This window comes from Hordeum vulgare, chromosome 1H (genome assembly GCF_904849725.1).
Source record: "Hordeum vulgare subsp. vulgare chromosome 1H, MorexV3_pseudomolecules_assembly, whole genome shotgun sequence".
Taxonomy (NCBI): domain Eukaryota; kingdom Viridiplantae; phylum Streptophyta; class Magnoliopsida; order Poales; family Poaceae; genus Hordeum; species Hordeum vulgare.
In genome coordinates, this window is record NC_058518.1 from 388,088,138 (window position 1) to 388,096,777 (window position 8,640).

The following is an 8,640-nucleotide window of genomic DNA, read 5'->3' on the forward strand; positions in this document are numbered from 1 at the left end:
TTTGAAGACTTCATGGAAACCTTCCTTGAAAGTGCCACCCGCATCGCCGACGGAATCGACCTGGACACCTTCGTGGAGCCCTCCAGTCCTGGCGCCGATCGAGCTGACGCGTAAGAAAACTTTATCCTCGGTATGCCGAGTGTTGATTTGTAAGAAACTTTGGCCACTGCTGTTGGCCGTTACATTCTTATTTCGGTGTGGGTAAGCTTGATCCACACCGAGGCACTATCTTTGTTTGAACTTTAAATCGAATCTTTTGCTCTTCTGTTGCAAATTTGACTCGAGTTTTTCTGTTTGGCGTTTCTTGGTGAAGCCAAAGGCAAACATTCAGAACATGTCAGTTGTCTTGACATCTGCATGAGCCTCATTGAGGGTCCGTAGAATTGCCGATTGGATCCGTATTAGCACCGAGTGAATCGGTAGGATCACCGAGTTGACCGGAAGGCCGTACTCGGAGGTCGAAGGGTACTTGGGCGATGCGGGATCACAGCTAGGTTGTCGAGTGCAACTATGAGGTCGCACTCGGGGCGAGTTGGAACTAATATAGTTGTCAGTTGTTTTGACATCCACATGAGCCTCAATGAGGGTCTGCAACTCATGTAGTTGTCATTTGTTTTGACATCCACATGAGCCTCAATGAGGGTCTGCAACTCATGTAGTTGTCAGTTGTTTTGACATCCACATGAGCCTCAATGAGGGTCTGCAACTCATGTAGTTGTCAATTGTTTTGACATCCACATGAGCCTCAATGAGGATCTGCAACTCATGTAGTTGTCAGTTGTTTTGACATCCACATGGGCCTCAATGAGGGTCTGTAACTCATGTAGTTAAGCGATTCTGGATCGCAGCTAAGCCTCCGAGTGCACGCTCGGAGAAAGTTGGTACTTAGGCGATTCTTGATCGCATCTAAGTCTCCGAGTGCGACGTTTTGTGTGCACTCGGGGAAAGTTATTCCTTAGGTGATTCTTGATCACAGCTAAGTCCCCGAGTGTGACGGTAAGCGCACACTCGGAGAAAGTTAATACTTAGGCGATTCGGGATCGCGGCTAAGTCCCCGAGTGTGATGTTAAGTGCACACTCGGAGAAATGGATTACTTAGGTGATTCTTGATCGCAGCTAAGTCCCCGAGTGCGACGTTTAGTGCACACTCGGAGAAAGTTAACACTTAGGCGATTCGGGATCGCGGCTAAGTCCTCGAGTGTGACGTTAAGTGCACACTCGGAGAAATGGATTACTTAGGTGATTCTGGATCACAGCTAAGTCCCCGAGTGCGACGTTTAGTGCACACTCGGAGGAAGTTAGAACTTAGGCGATTCTGAATCGCAACTAAGTGTTTTTTTGTGTGACCGGAGTCAGCGACCGCGGAAGAATTCTGAATCTGCTTTATATTATTTCATCAATACTTGTTCTTTACACTACTTCAGTCGACGATCACGTGTAGAAGTGCTTCAGGAGGTCTCCGTTCCACGCACGTGGCTCGTCTGTCTCCCTCTGGATGTTGTAGAGTCTGTATGCTCCGTTGTTCAGCACCTTGGAGATGATGAAAGGTCCTTCCCAGGCCGGAGCCAACTTGTGAGGTCTTTGCTGATCCACTCGGAGCACCAAGTCGCCTGCTTGGAACGCGCGACTCCTGACGTGGCGTGGATGAAAACGCCGCAGATCTTGCTGATAAATGGTTGAGCGAGTCAGTGCCATCTCGCGCTCCTCCTCCAGAAGGTCTACTCCATCTTGCCTTGCTTGTTCTGCTTCAGCTTCGGAGAAGAGTTTGACTCGTGGCGCATTATCAAGCAAGTCACTCGGAAGGACCGCTTCTGCTCCATAAACGAGGAAGAACGGTGATCGCCCTGTAGATCTGTTCGGGGTTGTGCGGAGACCCCAAAGCACTGAAGGTAATTCGGTGACCCATGCACCAGCGGCGTGTCCCACCTCTCGCAGGAGTCGGGGCTTCAATCCTTGAAGAATAAGCCCATTCGCCCGCTCTGCTTGTCCATTGGATTGAGGATGTGCTACGGAAGCGAAATCCACTCGGATACCTTGGCTTGCACAGAAACCTTTGAATCTGTCCGAGTCGAAGTTTGTCCCGTTGTCCGTGATTATGCTGTGAGGTACACCGAATCTGGAGATGATGTCCCTGATAAACTTGACGGCTGTCGAGGCGTCGAGTTTCTTGATGGGCTTGCCTTTGATCCATTTCGTAAACTTGTCGACTGCCACCAACAGATGTGTGTATCCCCCTTGGCCTGTCTTGAATGGTCCGACTGTATCTAACCCCCAAACTGCAAACGGCCACACAAGAGGGATTGTCTTCAACGCAGATGTTGGCTTGTGGGACTTGTTGGAGTAGAACTGATAGCCCTCACATCGGTCGACCATATCTTTAGCCATCTCATTTTCCTGTAGCCAGAAAAAACCAGCCCTGAATGCCTTGGTGACGATTGCTCTCGAAGAGGCGTGATGACCGCAGGTTCCCGGGTGAATATCTTCCAGGATCAATTGTCCCTCCTCTGGGGAGATGCATCGTTGGAGGACGCGTGAAACGCTCTCTTTGTATAATTGGCCATCAATGTCAGTGAATGACTTCGACCTGCGGACTATCTGCCTGGCCTGGACTTCGTCTTCTGGGAATTCCTGTCTCAGGATATATGCAATGATCGGCACAGTCCAATCGGGGATGATAGCAAGAATCTCCATGACCAGATCAACCACAGCAGGTACATCGACTTCAGTCGGATCTGTTGAACTCTTTGGTTGTACTGGTTCTTCTGTAAAAGGATCTTCTTTGACTGAAGGGAGGTGAAGGTGTTCGAGGCAGACGTCACTCGGGACTGGTCTCCGAGTGGATCCGAGTTTTGCCAACTCATCAGCTGCTTGGTTCTTCAGTCTCGGAACATGGTGAAGTTCTAGACCTTCAAACTTCTTCTCGAGCTTCCTTACTGCATTGCAGTATGTTGTCATGGTGGGGTTCCTGACGTCCCACTCTTTCATCACTTGATTGACCACCAAATCCGAATCGCCGTAGACCATCAGGCGACGGACGCCGAGTGAGATGGCCATACGCAACCCGTAGAGGAGAGCTTCATACTCTGCCTCGTTGTTGGAGGAATCGAAGTGTATCTGCAGCACGTACTTGAGCTTGTCACCCTTTGGTGATATGATCACAACGCCAGCGCCGGAGCCATTCAACATTTTGGACCCATCGAAGAACATTGTCCAATGGGCCGAGTAGATGTGGGTCGGTTGCTGTTGTTCTACCCATTCTGCTATGAAGTCAGCCAGAGCTTGAGACTTAATAGCTTTCGTGGCCTCGAACTTGATATCGCAGTACAACATCTCCATAGCCCACTTTGCCACTCGTCTTGACGCGTCTCGATTGTGGAGAATTTCCGACAACGGAGCATCAGAAACGACAGACACCGAGTGGTCTTGGAAATAATGGGCCACCTTCTTCGCAGTCATGTAAATCCCGTAGATAAGTTTTTGATAATGGGGATAACTCTGCTTGGAAGGGGTCAGGACTTCAGAGACGTAGTACACTGGCCGCTGAACTTTATATGCTTTGCCTTCTTCTTCTCGTTCGACTGTAAGAACAGTACTGACGACTTGATTTGTAGCCGCGATATACAGAAGAAGGGGCTCTTTACTGAGTGGAGTATTAAGAACCGGCTGGGTGGAAAGTAGGACTTTGAGGTCGTCGAACGCGACTTGGGCTTCGTCTGTCCACTCGACAGTATCTGATTTCTTCATGAGTCGGTACAGAGGAAGTGCTTTCTCGCCGAGTCGACTGATGAACCTGCTCAAAGCCGCTAGGCAACCTGTGAGCCGTTGAACATCGTGTATTCTGACCGGCCTCTCCATTCGGACGATGGTCCCGATCTTTTCGGGGCTGACGTCGATCCCTCGTTCGGAAACAAAGAAACAGAGTAACTTTCCGCTGGGAACACCGAATGAACATTTGGCGGGGTTGAGCTTGATATCGTACCTACGAAGGTTGGCGAATGTTTTTGCCAAGTCAGTCAGCAGGTCGGAACCTTTGCGTGACTTGACTACGATATCATCCATATACGCCTCCACATTTCGACCGATCTGGTCGAGGAGACATTTTTGGATCATGCGCATAAAGGTAGCTCCTGCATTCTTCAAACCGAATGGCATAGTGATGTAGCAGAAGCACCCGAATGGGGTGATGAAGGCTGTTTTTAACTCATCGGGACCATACAGACGGATCTGATGATAGCCCGAGTAGGCATCAAGAAATGACAGACGCTCGCAACCCGCAGTCGAATCGACAATTTGATCTATGCGGGGGAGCGGAAAATGGTCTTTCGGGCAGACCTTATTGAGATGCTTGAAGTCGATGCACATTCGGAGCGACTTGTCCTTCTTGGGCACCATGACAACATTGGCGAGCCACTCGGAGTGGTGAACCTCGCGAATGAAGTTGGCTGCCAACAGCTTGGCCACCTCCTCCCCGATTTCTTTCCTCTTGTGCGCGGCGGACCGGCGCAAGCGCTCTCGGACGGGCCGAGCGACGGGGTCCACATGCAGTCGGTGCTCAGCCAACTCCCTGGGTACACCGAACATGTCAGAGGGTTTCCATGCGAAGATGTCCCAGTTCTCACGGAGGAATTGGGTGAGCTCGGCTTCCTATTTAGGATCGAGGGTGGTGGAGATGTTCGTCGGGGCAGCAGTGTCGTCCATCGGGTGAATGCTGACCTTCTTCGTCTCTCCCGCCGACTGGAATGCGGATTCAGAAGCTGGCTTCTTTGAGCGCATCAGGTCGGCGGGGTCGACTGTTTTCTTGTACTCGTCGAGCTCGAGGACAGCCATCTGCTGGTCGGCGATTCTTGAACCCTGCTGCAGGCACTCTTCGGCTCGCTATCGATTGCCCGTGATGGTGATCACACCCTTCGGGCCTGGCATCTTCAGCTTCAGGTATACGTAACATGGATGGGCCATGAAACGCGCATACGCTGGGCGACCCAGAATTGCGTGATAGGCGCTCTGGAAGTCGACCACTTCGAACGTCAACTTTTCCTTGCGGAAGTTCTTGTCGGAGCCGAAAACGACGTCCAACGCGATCTGGTCGAGTGACTTGGCCTTCCGTCCAGGGATGACTCCGTGGAACTGCATGCTGCTCTCGCTGAGTTTGGACATCGGAATGCCCATCCCCTTGATTGTACCGGCGTACATGATGTTCAAGCCGCTGTTGTCGTCCATGAGGACTTTGCGCAGTCGGACTCCTTCCACCACCGGGTCGACGACCAGAGCTTGCCTCCTCGGGGTGGGTACGTGTGCTGGATGATCCGACTGGTCAAAGGTGATCGTAGTATGAGACCATTTGAGGAACTTGGGGCAGGCGGGGGTGGCCATGTTCACCTCCCTGTTCACCAACTTCAGTCGACTCTTGCTCTCGATGTCAGCAAAAATCATCAGGGTTGCATGGACTTGGGGGAACGGATCCTCCTTATCCTCCTCATCCTGTTCATGGTCCTTCTCACTCGGTTGCCCCTCGCTGAACCCCTGGATCAGGAGGCGACACTGTCGAGTGGTATGCTTCGCATATATGGGGTTGCCCTCTTCATCCATCTTCGTGTGAACCGGACAAGGCTGGTCCAGGATGGGATTATTGAACTGCTTCTTCTCATGGGTAAACTGCGCCTTCCCTTTGCCCTTGAAATTGGCATTGGTCACGGCTGCAGCTTCTGCTTGCGGATTGGACGGAGCTTTCTGCTTCTGTTTCCGAGTGTTATTCCCGTCTCCATCACCGACTGTCTTGTGCTTGCCGCTTCAGATGCGGTCCTCTTCTTCGCCATTTGCATAGCGAGCCGCTATCTCCATCATTTTGCTCATGGAGATGTCGCCTGTTCGGCCAAACTTCAGGTACAGATCTCTGTACCGCACGCCTGCCTTGAAGGCGCAGACTGCTTGATGCTCGGCGACGTTCTCCACCGTGTGGTAGAGAGTTGTCCAACGCTGGATGAAGTCGCGTAGAGGTTCATTCTGCTTCTGGACGCAGTGCCGGAGCTCCACGAGGCCTGCAGGGCGCTTGCATGTCCCTTCGAAGGTCATGATGAACACTCGGGCCAGGTCAGCCCAGCTGTAGATGCTTGAGGGAGCCAACTGGTTCAGCCACGCTCGAGCCGAGTCATCGAGCATCAGAGGGAGGTGCTTCATGGCGACATGGTCGTCTCCTCCCCCGATCTGGACAGCTACTCGATAATCATCCAACCATGTTTCTGGCTTGGACTCTCCTATGAACTTGCTGATTCCTGTCGCCAATCTGAAGTTTGGCGGGATGTCAGCCGAACGGATGGCTCGACTGAAACACTCGGGACTAGACACGATGGCCCTGCTTCCACTCGGACGGTCCATATCGTAACCATCGCGGTAGGCTCGGCCTCTGTCGACTCTTCGATGAGCGATTCGCCCTCTTGCGTCGGGCCTCGGGTTGAAAGTGTCACCTACTGAACGCCGATCATCATGATGTCGGGGCCCGTAGGGCCCACCCCGCGGAGGGGTGCGTGAACGGCGTTGATCTTCGTGATTTATGGAACGACTGCCTCCTTTGTGCCGCTGATGGGAACCAGGGCTATGAACCGACTGATGTGTATTCGCATGAATGTAACTATTATGGATCCTGTTATGCGACTGGGAGACTGCCGAATTTTGCTGCTGCGTTGTGTGCAACAGGGCTCAGATCTGCTCGATTCCCCTACCGGCCTCTGAATCAGTCGGCTGGAGGGAATCGGCTATCTTGGCAGCCGCAACCAAGTTGAGGAGGGGTGTGCGGAACAACTCCACGTTGCTCCGCCGAGTGTTTGAGGAGATAGTTTCAAAACATTCGGTTCACGAGGTTATATACCCATCATTGTCGGTGTCACCAAGATTACAAAATCGGTGTCACTGAATTCCTCTTCTGTCAGCTGACAGGGAAACTCGATGTAACCGAGTTGGTGATTTCGGTGGTACCGAGATTGAAAACCCATATCAACTTTGGGAATTCGGTGGAACCGAGTTTTTGGGGTTGGTTTCACTGAGATTCACAAAGAGATTTTAGAAGGTAGCCTTTGACGATACGGAACTCCGAGTGCTCCTTCACACAGAGGGATCGACAAGTGCTTGTTCAAGTTTTGTGATGAAGCATGAATAGAACTTGAGATGAGATATCATAGATAGCTAGAGGAGGGTCCTAGGAATTCTTGTCCATCCAATTGGCAAAAGATAAATCAAGAACCAAATAACAACAATTGGATGTCCTCGAATGAACAAAAATATGCAGACCAACATGCTCACACAATAAGATGGTACATAAAATATGGTCAACATGCACAAACATCCTAGCATCTATAAAGCACTTGGGCGATGACAAAGTCATCTATATATGAGTATATTGACTTTGGAGGCAAGTAAGAATACTTGATCATAGGTCATACTCATTGTCGTGGGTATAAGCCTGACAGTAGATGTGTAGGGTACGAAAGGGATGGGCAAAGTCCTAGCTACGGCGAGAATGTATGAGTTCAGGCCCCTCTGCGGTGGAGGTAATAGCCCTACGTCTCAGTGCTCTGGGAGCTTGTTGTCGAGTGGAATATGGAATACAATGATTTGCTAACCCTTTTACCAGTGGGGGAGGGTGGCTTATATAGAGTGCCCTGCCCTCCACAACGGTTCTGGTATAGGGGTGGAGTAGTGGCGATTGAATACGTACGTTACAGGTAACGTACGACCTAAATGCTAATAAATGCACCTGGAAACGTACGACCGTTTCCCTCCAGGGGGGTTACGATGTACCGAGTGTTATCCGGTCGGTCAGCTTGATATCCTCCGAATGTTAGTCTCCGACTGGACGTCATCGAAGACCTGTTACCGACTGGATGATGGGGACTCCTTAATTCAGTCGGAACTGACTAAGGCCCTTGTCCTTTGTGAGGGGTAGTCCTTGGGTAGGACCTACAGGGCAGGCCTATGACCCTACCCTAGGACTATAACCCCATCACTCATCGTTAAGCACAAGTGGGGTTACCACTTTTACATAAAGCATTAATGTGTTCATATCCTTAGGTGATGCTTATACTCAACATTTAGAGTAAATCTCCCCCTTGATATGACATCACCCTAAGAGGGATAAACTAACCTTGGGTTTTGTCGTAGAAGACTTCAAGTAGGTGAATAGTGGTGGATGCTCAATGTTGATGAAGATCATCTTGAGTTGGGAGCAATCCTTGTTGTTTCTTACTCTTCTCACCTACATGGGTTAGTCCCAAAGCACAAAGAACATATGCAAGAATGTCTATGGACATGGAGTGAAATACATATGGGATGATGTCCAAAGATACATTAATTACCTTGTTCCTTGCTTACCTTTGAGGGAATGTGTGACTCCTTGAACTAATGCATATGGTTGAGGTTGATTGCATATAGTTCTTGCCAAAATGAATGAGAGTGAATTTCATTGGCGGAGTCACCCCTCAAGAACTTTGTAGTTATTCCTCTTGGGGATCCACATCAACTTGATGAGAATCCTTGGAGTTGAGGAAGCACTAGATGAGGTAGTGCTAGTTGTGTCCTTGGGAATCCACTTGACCTTGACTTGGGGTTCTTCTTCAAATAAGTCAATGTCCTCTTGAATCTTTCCCTTGC